Consider the following 15,572-nt stretch of genomic DNA (forward strand, 5'->3'; position numbering starts at 1 on the left):
GCAGTGTTTTCAAACAGGGTGCCTCCAGCTGTTGCAAGAATCCCAGCCTGCCAGGACAGTCTATGGCTGTCCGGCAATACTGGGAGTTATGGTTTTGCAACAGCTGGAGGCTCCGCTTAGGAAACACAGCCGTATGAGATGTTTTTCATTTTTATTGGGGGGGGGGACGACGACTTCTAAGGGGGTGAATATGTAGTGTTTTAACTTTTATTATTTGTTAGTGTATTGTAGTGTTTTTAGGGTACATTCACACAGGCAGTGGTTCACAGTAAGTTTTCCGCTGGGAGTTTGAGCTGCGGTGGAAAATTTGCCGCAGCTCAAACTTGTAGAAGGAAACCCACTGTAAACCCGCCTGTGTGAATATACCCTGTACATTCACATGGGGAGGGGGGGGGGACGCCCTAAACCTTCAGCTATGGCAAAATGACAACTCCCAGAATGCACTGACAGACCGTACATGCTGGGAGTTGTAGTTTTACAACAGCTGTAGGCACACTGGTGGAGAACCACTGAGTTAGAAAACAGAATCTAGCTCAGTGATTCCAACCAGTGTGCCTCCAGCTGTTGCAAAACTACAACTCTCAGCATGTACGGTCTGTCAGTGCATTCTGGGAGTTGTATTTTTGCAACAGCTGGAGGCACATGGTTTGGAAACATTGAGTTAGGAAACAGACTCTAGCTCAGCGTTTCCCAACCAGTGTGCCTACAGCTGTTGCAAAACTACAATTCCCAGTATGCTCAGACAGTCAGAGATGCTGGGTGTGTAGTTCTGCAATATCTGGCCCTTCAGATGTTGCAGAATTACAACTCCCAGCATGCCTGGACAGTCTGGACATACTAGGAGTTGTAGAAGAACAGTTTGGAGACCGCTAAGTAGTGGTCTCCAAACTGTAGCCCTCCAGATGTTGCAAAACTACAACTCCAAGCATGCACTGACTGCCTGGCCATGCTGGGAATTGTAATTTTGCAACATCTGGAGAGCTACAGTTTGGAGACCACCGTATAGTGGTCTCCAAACTGTGCCACTTCAGATGATGCAAAACTACAACTCCCAGCATGCCCAGACAGCCAGTGCATGCTGAAAGTTGTAGTTTTGCAACATCTGGAGGACCACAGTTTAGAGACCAATACACAGTGGTCTCCAAATTGTGACTCTCCAGATGTTGCAAAACTACAACTCCCAGCATGCCCTGACAGCCTGTCTGTGTGGGCATGCTGGGAGTTGTAGTTTTGCAGCTTTTAAAAGGCCACAGAGAAGATCACTTACCGCGATCTTCACTGCAGCCTTCTCCACACCGCACTTTCCGGCCGCTCCTCCTGTGTCGATGCTGCCACCACTGCTCCAGGATGCCGCCTCCGCCGCCTCCATCGGTCCGGGTAAGCCGGCCATGTTCCCCCCTCGCCACCCGTGTTCCCTCGCTCTGCCCCGACTTCGATCGGTGGGCAGAGTGGGGGAAATTAACTCTAACTCAGCCTGATCGACCAATGGAAGGGGATAGGAGGGGGTGGCAACACTGCCACCTCGCTCCTATCCTTTAGGATGGTCGGAGCTGGCTCTGACAGCTCCGATCATTCTTATTTTTTGGGCGATCGGGTCACCAGTGACCCGATTGGCCCAGATCGCAGCAAATCGCAGAGTCTCCGGACCCCCCCTAGGCATTACCACGGGATGCCTGCTGATAGGTGACAGGACGAGAGGGCGTATGCATACGCCCATTCGTCCCCAAGGAGTTAAAGGGGTACTCTGGTGGAAAACTTTTTTTTATCAATTGGGGCCAGAAAGTTAGACAGATTTGTAAATTACTTCTATTAAAAAATCTTAATCCTTCCAGTTCTTATTAGCTGCTTAACACTACAGAGGAAATTATTTCCTTTTTGGAACACAGAGCTCTCTGCTGAATCACGAGCAAAGTGCTCTCTGCTGGCATATCTGTCCATATTAGGAACTGACCAGAGCAGCATATGTTTGCTATGGGGATTTTCTCCTACTCTGGAGAGTTCTTAAAATGGACAGATATATCAGCAGAGAGCACTGTGCTTGTGATGTCAGCAGAGAGCTCTGTGTTCCAAAAAGAAAATAATTTCTTCTGTAGTATTCAGCATCTAATAAGTACTGGAAGGATTAAGATTTTTTAATAGAAGTAATTTACAAATCTGTTTAACTTTATGGCACCAGTTGATTTAAAAAAAAAATAATAATAAATCCACCGGAGTACCCCTTTAACCCCTTCACGACAAGCGACATCCATGTACGGCGCCGCGAAGTGTCACTTGGCGCGCGGTGACGTACATGTACATCGCGGGGTTCCGGGAGCGCCGCGTCACCGGTAGCGGTGATCGGGATGACTGCTGTTATCTAACAGCAGGCATCCCGGCAAATCGCCGAGGGGGGTCCTGAGACCCCCCCATGACCGGCGTGCTCGCAAATCGCAGGTCAATTCAGACCTGCGGTCTGCGTGATTCCGCGTCATACGGGTCACTGGTGACCCGGTGACCCGGAAAATAAGAGGGATCGGGGGTGTCCGAGACACCCTCGATCCCCCTAAAGGGATAGAAGTTTGGTGGCAGGGGTGCCACCCCTCCTATCCCTGCTATTGGTCGGCCGAGCGACCGACCGATAGCAGACCGGGGGAGGGGGGGTTAAAGTTCGGTTCCCCCGCTTTGCCCACCTATCGGTGTCCAGGCAAAACGGGGGAACCGTCCAGGGAAGGTCGGCGCCGAAAGTCCCTCCCCCACGTGCGGCGGCGGCAAATATACTTCCGGGTCCTGCTAGGTGAGTTGCTGCCTAGCAACATCCGGAGGCCCACAGTTTACAGTGGTCTCATAACCGTGGCCCTCCAGTGTTTCCAAACAGGGTGCCTCCAGCTGTTGCAAGAATCCCAGCCTGCCAGGACAGTCTATGGCTGTCCGGCAATACTGGGAGTTATGGTTTTGCAACAGCTGGAGGCTCCGCTTAGGAAACACAGCCGTATGAGATGTTTTTCATTTTTATTGGGGGGGGGGGGGGGGAACGACTTCTAAGGGGGTGAATATGTAGTGTTTTAACTTTTATTATTTGTTAGTGTATTGTAGTGTTTTTAGGGTACATTCACACAGGCAGTGGTTCACAGTAAGTTTTCCGCTGGGAGTTTGAGCTGCGGTGGAAAATTTGCCGCAGCTCAAACTTGTAGAAGGAAACCCACTGTAAACCCGCCTGTGTGAATATACCCTGTACATTCACATGGGGGGGGGGGACGCCCTAAACCTTCAGCTATGGCAAAATGACAACTCCCAGGATGCACTGACAGACCGTACATGCTGGGAGTTGTAGTTTTACAACAGCTGTAGGCACACTGGTGGGGAACCACTGAGTTAGAAAACAGAATCTAGCTCAGTGATTCCAACCAGTGTGCCTCCAGCTGTTGCAAAACTACAACTCTCAGCATGTACGGTCTGTCAGTGCATTCTGGGAGTTGTATTTTTGCAACAGCTGGAGGCACATGGATTGGAAACATTGAGTTAGGAAACAGACTCTAGCTCAGCGTTTCCCAACCAGTGTGCCTACAGCTGTTGCAAAACTACAATTCCCAGTATGCTCAAACAGTCAGAGATGCTGGGTGTGTAGTTCTGCAATATCTGGCCCTTCAGATGTTGCAGAATTACAACTCCCAGCATGCCTGGACAGTCTGGACATACTAGGAGTTGTAGTTATGCAACATCTGGGGAAGAACAGTTTGGAGACCGCTAAGTAGTGGTCTCCAAACTGTAGCCCTCCAGATGTTGCAAAACTACAACTCCAAGCATGCACTGACTGCCTGGCCATGCTGGGAATTGTACTTTTGCAACATCTGGAGAGCTACAGTTTGGAGACCACCGTATAGTGGTCTCCAAACTGTGCCACTTCAGATGATGCAAAACTACAACTCCCAGAATGCCCAGATCGCAGCAAATCGCAGAATTTCCGGACCCCCCTAAGGCATTACCACAGGATGCCTGCTGATAGGTGACAGGACAAGAGGGCGTATGCATACGCCCATTCGTCCCCAAGGAGTTAAAGGGGTACTCTGGTGGAAAACTTTTTTTATCAATTGGGGCCAGAAAGTTAGACAGATTTGTAAATTACTTCTATTAAAAAATCTTAATCCTTCCAGTTCTTATTAGCTGCTTAACATTACAGGGGAAATTATTTCCTTTTTGGAACACAGAGCTCTCTGCTGAATCACGAGCAAAGTGCTCTCTGCTGGCATATCTGTCCATATTAGGAACTGACCAGAGCAGCATATGTTTGCTATGGGGATTTTCTCCTACTCTGGAGAGTTCTTAAAATGGACAGAGATGTCAGCAGAGAGCACTGTGCTTGTGATGTCAGCAGAGAGCTCTGTGTTCCAAAAAGAAAATAATTTCTTCTGTAGTATTCAGCATCTAATAAGTACTGGAAGGATTAAGATTTTTTAATAGAAGTAATTTACAAATCTGTTTAACTTTCTGGCACCAGTTGATTTAAAAAAAAAAAAAAAAAATCCACCGGAGTACCCCTTTAACCCCTTCACGACAAGCGACGTCCATGTACGGCGCCGCGAAGTGTCACTTGGCGCGCGGTGACGTACATGTACGTCGCGGGGTTCCGGGAGCGCCGCGTCACCGGTAGCGGGGATCGGGATGACTGCTGTTATCTAACAGCAGGCATCCTGGCACATCGCCGAGGGGGGTCCTGAGACCCCCCCATGACCGCCATGCGCGCAAATCGCAGGTCAATTCAGACCTGCGGTCTGCGCGATTCCGCGTCATACGGGTCACTGGTGACCCGGAAAATAAGAGGGATCGGGGGTGTCCGAGACACCCTCGATCCCCCTAAAGGGATAGGAGTTTGGTGGCAGGGGTGCCACCCCTCCTATCCCTGCTATTGGTCGGCCGAGCGACCGACCGATAGCAGACCGGGGGAGGGGGGGTTAAAGTTCAGTTCCCCCGCTTTGCCCACCTATCGGTGTCCGGGCAAAACGGGGGAACCGTCCAGGGAAGGTCGGCGCCGAAGGTCCCTCCCCCACGTGTGGCGGCGGCGGCGGCAAATATACTTCCGGGTCCTGCTAGGTGAGTTGCTGCCTAGAAACATCCGGAGGCCCACAGTTTACAGTGGTCTCATAACCGTGGCCCTCCAGATGTTGCAAAACTACAACTCCCAGCATGCCCAGACAGCTGTTTGCTGTGTGGGCATGCTGGGACTTGTAGTTTTGCAATATTTAGAGGGGTTCAGGTTGTAGATCACTAAGTGGTCTCAAACTGTAGCCCTCCAGATGTTGCAAAATTACAACTCTCAGCATGCCCAGACAGCAGTTTGCTGTCTGGGCATGCTGAGAGTTGTAGTTTTGCAACATCTGGAGGGCCACAGTTTTGAGACCACTGGACAGTGATTTACAACCTGAACCCCTCTAAATCTTGCAAAACTACAACTCCCAGCATTCAGGAACAGCATAAGGCTGTCTTGGCATGCTGGGAGTTGTACTAGCCTGCCTCCAGCCATTGCATAACTACATCTCCCAGCATGCCCTTCCGCAATCAGTACATGCTGGGAGTTGTAGTTTTGCAACAGCTGGAGGCACACTGGTTGGAAAATACTGAGTTAGGTCATAGAAACTAACTCAAGGTTTTCCAGCCAGTGTGCCTCCAGCTGTTGCAAAACTACAACTCCCAGCATGCATGGTCTGTCAGTGCATGCTGGGAGTTGTAGTTTTGACCCCCCCTCCCATGTGAATGTACAGGCTACATTCACACTGGCGGCAGATTACAGTGAGTTCCCCGCTACAAATTTGAGCTGCAGCAAATTTTCCGCCGCAGCTCAAACTCCTAGCGGGAGACTAGTGTAATCCGCCGTCAGTGTGAATGTAACCTAAAAACACTACACTACACTAACACAAAATAAAGAGTAAAACACTACATATACACACGTACACTGCCCCCCCCACCCCCCTCCCCAATAAAAATTAAAAACGCATTGTACAGCAGTGTTTCTAAGATGGAGCCTCCAGCTGTTGCAAAACAAAAACTCCCAGCATTTCTGGACAGCAATTGACTGTCCAAGCATGCTGGGAGTTTAGCAACAGCTGGAGGCACCCTGTTTGGGAATCACTGGCATAGAATACCCCTATGTTCACCCCTATGCAAGTCCCTAATTCAGGCCTCAAATGCGCATGGCGCTCTCACTTTGGAGCCCTGTCGTATTTCAAGGCAACAGAATAGGGTCACATATGGGGTATCGCCGTACTCGGGAGAAATTGCCTAACAAATTTTGGGGGGGCTTTTTCTCCTTTTACCCCTTATGAAAAGGAACAGTTGGGGTCTACACCAGCATGTTAGTGTAAAAAAATAAAAATGTTTACACTAACATGCTGGTGTTGCCCTATACTTTACATTTTCACAAGAGGTAAAAGGGAAAAACGCCCCCCAAAATTTGCAACGCAATTTCTCCCGAGTACGGAGATACCCCATATGTGGGCGCAAAGTGCTCTGGGGGCGCACAACAAGGCCCAGAAGGGAGAGTGCGCCATGTACATTTGAGGTGATTTGCACAGGGGTGGCTGATTGTTACAGCGGTTCTGACAAACGCAAAAAAAAAAACACCCACATGTGACCCCATTTTGGAAACTACACCCCTCACGGAATGTAATAAGGGGTGCAGTGAGAATTTACACCCCACAGGTGTCTGACGGATCTTTGGAACAGTGGTCCGTGAAAATGAAAAATTTTGCACAGCCCACTGTTCCAAAGATCTGTCAGACACCAGTGGGGGGGAGGGGAGGGTAAATGCTCACTGTACCCCTCATTACATTCTGTGAGGGGTCTAGTTTCCAAAATGGTATGCCATGTGGGGGTTATTTTGCTGTTCTGGCACCATAGGGGCTTCCTAAATGCGACATGCCCCCCGAGCAAAATTTGCTCTCAAAAAGCCAAATATGACGCCTTCTCTTCTGAGCATTGTAGTTCGCCCGCAGTGCACTTCAGGTCCACTTATGGGGTACCTCCATACTCAGAAGAGATGGGGTTACAAATTTTGGGGGGTCTTTTCTGCTATTAACCCTTGCAAAAATGTGAAATTTGGAGGGAAAGCCACATTTTTATTTTTTTATTTTTTTACATATGCAAAAGTCGTGAAACACCTGTGGGGTATTAAGGCTCACTTTTTCCCTTGTTACATTCCTCAAGGGGTCTAGTTTCCAAAATGGTATGCCATGTGTTTTTTTTTGCTGTTCTGGCACCATAGGGGCTTCCTAAATGCAACATGCCCCCCGAGCAAAATTTGCTCTCAAAAAGCCAAATATGACTCCTTCTCTTCTGAGCATTGTAGTTCGTCCACAGCGCACTTCAGGTCCACTTATGGGGTACCTCCATACTCAGAAGAGATGGGGTTACAAATTTTGGGGGGTCTTTTCTGCTGTTAACCCTTTAAAAAATGTGAAATTTGGGGGAAAACCAACATTTTAGTGAAACATTTTTTTTTTTTTTTACATATGCAAAAGTCGTGAAACACCTGTGGGGTATTAAGGCTCATTTTATTCCTTGTTATGTTCCTCAAGGGGTCTAGTTTCCAAAATGGTATGCCATGTGTTTTTTTTTTTTTTGCTGTTCTGGCACGATAGGGGCTTCCTAAATGCGCCATGCCCCCCAAAAACCATTTCAGAAAAACTTACTCTCTAAAATCCCCTTGTCGCTCCTTCGCTTCTGAGCCCTCTACTGCGCCCGCCGAACAATTTACATAGACATATGAAGTATGTGCTTACTCGAGAGAAATTGCGCTACAAATATAAGTATACATTTTCTCCTTTTACCCCTTGTAAAAATTTAAAAATTGGGTCTACAAGAACATGCAAGTGTAAAAAATGGAAGATTTTAAATTTTCTCCTTCACTTTGCTGCTTTTCCTGTGAAACACCTAAAGGGTTAAAACATTTACTTAATGTCATTTTGAATACTTTGGGGGGTGCAGTTTTTATAATGGGGTCATTTATGGGGTATTTCTAATATGAAGACCCTTCAAATCCACTTCAAACCTGAACTGGTCCCTGAAAAATTGCGAGTTTGAAAATTTTGTGAAAAATTGGAAAATTGCTGCTGAACTTTGAAGCCCTCTGGTGTCTTCCAAAAGTAAAAACTCGTCAATTTTATGATGCAATCATAAAGTAGACATATTGTACATGTGAATCCCCCAAAAATTTTTGGGAATATCTATTTTCCTTACAAGCAGAGAGCTTCAAATTTTGGGATTTTTCGGCTTCGTCCTAGAGGTGAAAATGGTCTCCGTCCGTAAGGGGTTAACCCCTTTGTGTTCATGAAGCCAGGTTGTGGTTTGCCTATGTAACCAGCCGAAGAAATCCTGTTAGTCCTAGGTTAGGCAGGGGTAAATAATAATCCAAGGCCAGGATTAGGTTAACAGTAGTTAGGTGTCCCAGTACCACATTCTATACGTGGGTATCGCATTATATTTGTGGGTCCCCATAGCCAGAGTCCCTAGGACTTAGGGATCCCTGTTAGCCAGTCTACCCCTAGTCACCTCTATTCTAGTGTATAGATCTCTAATTTATTCATAGGTTAATGTAAATAGGATAATATATGTAACTAAATGGTTAATTACTTGTTTCCATTAGCGTTGCAGGACCTGCGGGTCAAGTGACAAGGTGAACTCTATGGAATTTAGCTTAAGGACCTTTGGAAGCCCTGTGATGTAAGCAATCCCATCACACCATGTAATGGTGAATGGCAGACGTTCGGACCAATCAGATTCGCCCCGCTACCTGCCCATATAAGGGAGCGGCGGCCATGTTTCTCTCTCTCTTGTTCCTGGTCAAGCAAGCAAGCAAGACCTGTACAGCAGTAATCGCAGTGAATTAGGCCTGAGCCTTGCGGCAACGGCTGAACGATTATAACTATAGAGTGTATCAATCCCCAGACACTCTGCAGCATCACCGGACCTAATAACTCCCCTAAATCCGGACGGATCTGCAAATCTTTTCCTAAATTCAGAGACTTTATGTCTAGCTCAAGGTCCGCAACTACTGCCAGTCGCTAAGCAACCTAAGGACTGTTTGTATGAGACTGTTACTGTGCCGTGGTTATTGCAAGCACTTCAGTAAAAGTTATTCAAGTTCAAGTTCAAATCTCCTTGTGGACCTTCAGTTATTTTATGCACCTATCGTTACTGGTAAGGGCGGCGATAGGCCGGAACATTGATTCAGCATACCAGCCCTCAGCCTGGCGTCACGAACTCTAGGGTTGACATTAACCCCTTATATACCTATACCATACCCCCACTACCATACACCCCCCAAGGGCTGCCACAGTAGTTTTATTGAACTTGAACAGGTATAACAGTCTTTACAGGGCAGGAAGGCTCCCAGAGAGTGGACCAGTAACACAAGGAACCTCGCAGCTTGCTGGGACTTGCAGTGACTTCACAGACTCTAGCACAGCCACGCAGATCCAAAATCTTCTTCAAAACTTGTTGTGTTTTTTCTTAGGGATTGTGAAGCCCTGGTGTGTACTCATGCATCAGCCAACTCCAGGCTGTGTCATTCAGGCAATATATGGTTTACTGATGCCGCTGCTGTGCCTGAGTCTGGGAATAAAAACGTTGTTATGGTAGGTAGCACCAGCTATCCAAAATCTTCAGTTTAAATTTCTAAATTCATCTTTTAATCTTAGGGATTGTGGAGGCCTAGTGCCTACTCATGCTGCTGGCAACTCCGGGCTGTGCCATTCAGCCACTATATGGTCTCCTCACGTTGCCAACACCTCCACGCTGTGCCATCCAGCCACTATATGGTCTCCTGACACTGATGCCACCACCAGACTCTGTCATTGTGCTGCTGTGCGGCAGTGATTCTAAAAGTGATGCTGGTAATCTGCATGTTATTATGAATAACAGTATTATTTCACTACCCCAGCACACTCCATATACGCTTTAGAACACAGCAAAGTGTTCTATACCCCTATTGAGGCTGTCTGTAGGCTAGAAATAGCCTTTTGTAACCCCTTAACGACCACGGACGTAAATGTACGTCCTGGTTTGGCGGGACTTCCCGCACCAGGACGTACATTTACGTCCTGTATATGACCGCGAGCATCGGAACATTGTTTGCGTCATACACGGCTGGCTCCGGCTGCTAGCAGCAGCCGGGGACCCGCCCGTAATGGCCGACATCTGCGATCGCGCGGATGTCCGCCATTAACCCCTCAGATGCCGTGATCAATACAATGCGGTATCAATGCGATACTTTGGATGATCGGACTGATGACCACAAGGCCGGCGGCGTGTGATGTCACGCCTCCACCCCCGTGTGACGTCACGCTCCGCCCCTCAATGCAAGCCTATGGGAGGGGGCGTGATTGCTGTCACGCCCCCTCCCGTAGGCTTGCATTGAGGGGCGGAGTGTGACGTCACACTGGGCCGAAGGCGTGACGTCACACGCCGCCAGCCTTGTGGTCGTCGGTAGTCAGACCCGGAGCGAACATGCTCCGGGGACTAATTACAAACGGGGTGCCTTGTGCATGATCCCGGGGTCCCCAGCGGCGGGACTCCCGCGATCAGGCATCTTATCCCCTATCCTTTGGATAGGGGATAAGATGTGTAAGCACCAGAGAACCCCTTTAAGTCCCAGGTGCTGATATTTACCATCGATGGAGCAAGCTTAGCTCCTAAGTTTGCTTCATTGTGACCATACACGCACACAGCCTGCATATACGTTGTATTTCGTAAAGCGGATGAGTAATTCAGTGCCGTTACATCCAGTGACTCACAGGTGACATTTTTTCTGATCAGAGGCATTTTCTCTGATCATCTCCATCCAGCCAAAAGTGGCATGATAATTTTTTCCAGCCACAACTTGTATCTGCAGAATCTGCCTGTCAAACATCTTAGATTTCTCATTTAGGCTTATGGACAAACATCTTAGCTTTCTTACTTCCTTACTTTACAAACAAGGCATGAATGATAATGGCATATTGGGTGGGAGAAGTATGGGCAGTTGTAGGCAGTACATTACAGGTTACATTACAAGACAGAAGCAATATAGTTTTAAAATTGTACATACAATTTACACATACGATCTTCTGGGTGTAATAAATTGTTGTATTGAATCTCATTATAAAATCCATTTGTAAACTGAAAGACCCCGGCCAACATTATATCTCCATGTTTAAAAAACCTAGGTATATCTCCTGCTGAATGGAGCACACAATTTTTTTGTGGTTTAGCTGTGTGTAAGGTAGAGAGTAATAACAGAGTTGTGATCTCTAGCAATTTCCATCTGAAAAAAAGAAAATATTATATTATTCCATAATATCAGGCAGGGGTAAATAATAGTCCAAGGCCAGATTAAGGTTAACACTAGTTTTACTGAAGTTGAACAGGTATAACAGTCTTTACAGAGCAGTAAGGTTCCCAGAGAGGTGACCAGTAACACGAGGGACCTCACAGCTTGCTGGGACTTGCAGTGACTTGACAGACTGTAGCACAGCCACGCTGACTACAACTGACTTGACTTGACTGAAGATAGTGACAGCAGACATAGAAGACTTGACTTACTGACTTGTGGCTGCAAATTAGGCTTGAGGCCTCCAGATGTGCTGACACTGGCTCTGAGACATCTGGACTGGACTTGACCTCAGGATCTAAGAGAGGTGTAAGAGCAAAAGAGACAGATTGAGGCTCCTCCCTTCCTTATAAAGGGGGGCTGTGCAAGGGGCCCATAGGCTAGCTGCGGGTCATCTGGTCACCTGGTGTTCTCTGGGTAACAAAACATATGACTTAAACATGTGACAACCCTTATCATGTGACTAAAAACATGTGACCATATCAAAGGTCCTTTACACTTAGTATATGACTTATACACATTATGGGGGAACACTGTAGGTGAGCCCTGAGGATGTACAGGAACTCAACCTGACAGGACTGTAGGAGCATATCCTGTACCGGGACACCACAATCCTCAAAGCTATAAAGTCCCTGCTGCTTCATATTAGAGGTGTCCGTGCCATTCACATATAAGAGACATGTTTCATGTAGTGATGAATGGTTAAAGGGGTTAACTGACTTTACAATAATATAATATAACCATCTTTAGTCCATAGTCCCTTTTCCAGCCAAACAAGGCACGCACATTAACCCCTTTTTCACCTTAAGGACCAGGCCAATTTTATTTTAGCATTTTCATTTTTTCCTCCTCGCTTCCTAAAATCCATAACTCCTTTATATTTCCCTCGACAGACCCATATAAGGGCTTGTTTTTTGCGTGATCAATTGTACTTTGTAATGAAACCTCTAATTTTACCATAAAATGTATGGCGAGCCCAAAAAAATATTTTTTTTAGGGAGGAAAATTAAATGAAAACCACAATTTTGCACATTTTGGAGGGTTTCCTTTACACACTGTGGTAAAAATGATGTGTTCTTTATTCTGTGGGTCAATCCGATTAAAATGATACCCATGGCTAGATACTTTTATATTTTTGTACAGCTTAAAAAAAATCTAAAACTTTTTGAACAAAATCAGTAATCAAAAATTGCCCTATTTTGACCACCTATAACTTTTTCATTTTTCCATATATAGGGCAGTATGAGGGCTCATTTTTTGTAACGTCATCTGTACTTTTTATCGATACCACATTTGTATATATAAAACTTTTATATCATTTTTTATAAAAAAAAAATTTGAATAAAATTTGACAAAAAAGCAGCATTTTTGGATTTTTTTTAATTTTTTTACGTTTACGCCATTCCCCGTACAGGATCAATAACATTATATTTTGATAGTTCCGAAATTTACGCATGCGGCGATACAAAATATGTTTGTAAAAAAATATATTTACGCTTTTTGGGGGTAAAATGGGAAAAGCGGACAATTTTCATTTTTATTGGGGGAGGGGATTTTTCTACTTTTTTTTAAATGTAGGACTATCTATAGCAATCATTTGATTGCTAATACTGTTCAGTGCTATGCATAGGACATAGCACTAATCAGTATTATCAGTGGGAGCTGGGAGACAGACAGAGGCAGGTGAGGGGACCTCTGTCTGCCATTACAGTTGATCGGCTCGCTGCGGCAGCACTGCGGGCGATCCTCTCATTTATTTTATCATGCGCATTGCCGCAGATGCCAATATCCATGCGATCGTGGATGTCGGACATTACCGGCGGGTCCCTGGCTGCTGATAGCAGCCGGAACCTGCCGTGTATGATGCGAGCACCGATCCGATGCTCGCGGTCATACACAGGACGTAAATGTACGTCCTGGTGCGCCAAGTACTGCCAAACCAGGACGTACATTTACGTCCGTGGTCGTTAAGGGGTTAAAGGGGTTATCCACCATAAGGTGATTTTAGTACGCACCTGCCAGACAGTAATGGACATGCTCAGAAAGGATCTGTGCTTGTCTTGGGGTTAACTGGTGTTGTGAGTCCACCATAACATTACTGCTTTATTTTGGTGAAATGGCTATTTTCTGTTGGAGTTCCCTGTCTCCAACTACAAGTCCCAGGATCCCTTGTTTGTATGCGTGAATCTTACCTATTTTCATTGAACTAACAGTATTTTGTAAAGTTTTTGGGAGTCCTCCCTTTGTAAATAGTCCTTGGTTGGTGATGGAAGATCTGTGAAGGTTTATCCTTTTATTGAATTTCTAGCTGGTTTCACCATCTCACACTTGGTGCAATCTATCATGTATACCACACATTCTCAGTTTTGCAGGAGTATAGTCCCTTAAAGGGGATAAGATGTCTGATCGCAGGGGTCCCGCCACTGGGGACCCCCCGCAATCTCGGCTGTGGCATCCCAGACATCCAGTGCACGGAGCAAACTTTGCTCTGTGCAGGATAACTGACAATGCGGGGCGGAGGCTCGTGGAATCACGGCCACATCCTGCTTGTGACGTCACGGCCACACCTACTCAATGCAAGTCTATGCAGGGCCGGCGCCACCTATAGGCATGATAGACAGCCGCCTATGGCGCTCTCTTGATGGGAGTGCTGCTTCAGCCTCAGCAAGAAAGTTGTCAGCAACATTTCAATGTTATGGTGGACAAAACAGCGCAGCGCATAGCGCCGAAAGCCCCCCCCCCCCCAGAAAAAAACCCTTGCCCCCTCCAAGCGCTTGTGGTGTACAAGAGGACCACAGCACCGACAGCGCATGTGGTGCCGACAGCTCTGCATCCCGTCCTTTCACCCACCTCCTTCCCGTCCAGCTACTACTGTCAGTGAAGAAGTGGTACTGTGCAGTGTGTATACAGGCAAATAGAAGTGGTACTGTGCAATGTGTATACTGTCAGTGAAGAAGTGGTACTGTGCAGTGTGTATACAGACAGATAGAAGTGGTACTGTGCAGTGTGTATACAGGCAGATAGAAGTGGTACTGTGCAGTGTGTATACAGGCAAATAGAAGTGGTCCTGTGCAGTGTGTATACAGACAGATAGAAGTGGCACTGTGGAGTGTATACAGGCAGATAGAAGTGGTCCTGTGCAGTGTGTAAACAGGCAGATAGAAGTGGTACTGTGCAGTGTATACAGGCAGATAGAAGTGGTACTGTGCAGTGTATACAGGCAGATAGAAGTGGTACTGTGCAGTGTATACAGGCAGATAGAAGTGGTACTGTGCAGTGTATACAGGCAGATAGAAGTGGTCCTGTGCAGTGTGTAAACAGGCAGATAGAAGTGGTACTGTGCAGTGTATACAGGCAGATAGAAGTGGTACTGTGCAGTGTATACAGGCAGATAGAGGTGGTCCTGTGCAGTGTGTATACAGGCAGATAGAAGTGGTCCTGTGCAGTGTGTAAACAGGCAGATAGAAGTGGTACTGTGCAGTGTGTATACAGGCAGATAGAAGTGGTACTGTGCAGTGTATACAGGCAGATAGAAGTGGTACTGTGCAGTGTATACAGGCAGATAGAAGTGGTAGTGTGCAGTGTGTATACAGGCAGATAGAAGTGGTACTGTGCAGTGTATATACATGGCAAGGGCAGATACTGAAAATACACCTGGTTTATCACACAAAACTCTCACACTCAATCTCACATACACTAAAACTCACTGACATTTACACAAACACTCCACTTACCTTCCTTTTCCTGTCCAGAAATTTGCCATCCTTGTGTGACTTGAGGACCTTTTGATCATGTGATGAGGTCATGTGATGCTCTACAAAAGGTCTTTCAGTCACAATTACAAACAGACTGTGGAGGAGGCTGCTGCTTATCTGTGGTATGTGTGGAGGCTGCTGCTTACCTGTGGTATGTGTGGAGGCTGTACACAGATGTATGCAGGGACTGATAACCTGCAGTTAGTCCATAATATAGACATACAAATCAATCCATAATGGCACAGCTTTTCTCGGATCACTGGCCTATGGGTAATGCGTTCCTTTCTGTGAAACAGACACTAACTGGTTAACCCTTACCTCTGGCCGTGACAGGTCACTCTGTATGTCCGCTATCTCCTCCTCTGGCTCTGACAGGTCACTCTGTATGTCTGTTATCTCCTCCTCTGGATGTGACAGGTCACTCTGTATGTCTGTTATCTCCTCTGGCTGTGACAGGTCACTCTGTATGTCCGCTATCT

The 15,572-nt window shown here is 46.6% G+C and overlaps 1 protein-coding gene and 1 long non-coding RNA gene across 2 annotated transcripts in view; one reads left to right on the forward strand and one right to left on the reverse strand.

Moving 5' to 3' along the window:
* Nucleotides 1-11,090: 11,090 nt before the first annotated feature.
* Nucleotides 11,091-15,096, reverse strand: LOC130275363 (uncharacterized). Its single transcript, XR_008844744.1, has 3 exons — nt 15,073-15,096; nt 11,551-11,636; nt 11,091-11,272 (listed from the first exon to the last, which is right to left on the reverse strand). It is a non-coding gene; the product is annotated as an uncharacterized LOC130275363 (long non-coding RNA).
* Nucleotides 15,097-15,169: 73 nt separating this feature from the next.
* LOC130275362 (putative nuclease HARBI1) overlaps nt 15,170-15,572 on the forward strand; it is a 74,121-nt gene continuing 73,718 nt past the window's right edge. Inside the window, exon 1 of the mRNA XM_056523239.1 lies at nt 15,170-15,215. The gene's annotated coding sequence lies outside the window, so the exon portion shown is untranslated. The remainder of the gene's footprint in view (nt 15,216-15,572) is intronic.

This window comes from Hyla sarda, chromosome 6 (assembly GCF_029499605.1).
Source record: "Hyla sarda isolate aHylSar1 chromosome 6, aHylSar1.hap1, whole genome shotgun sequence".
Taxonomy (NCBI): domain Eukaryota; kingdom Metazoa; phylum Chordata; class Amphibia; order Anura; family Hylidae; genus Hyla; species Hyla sarda.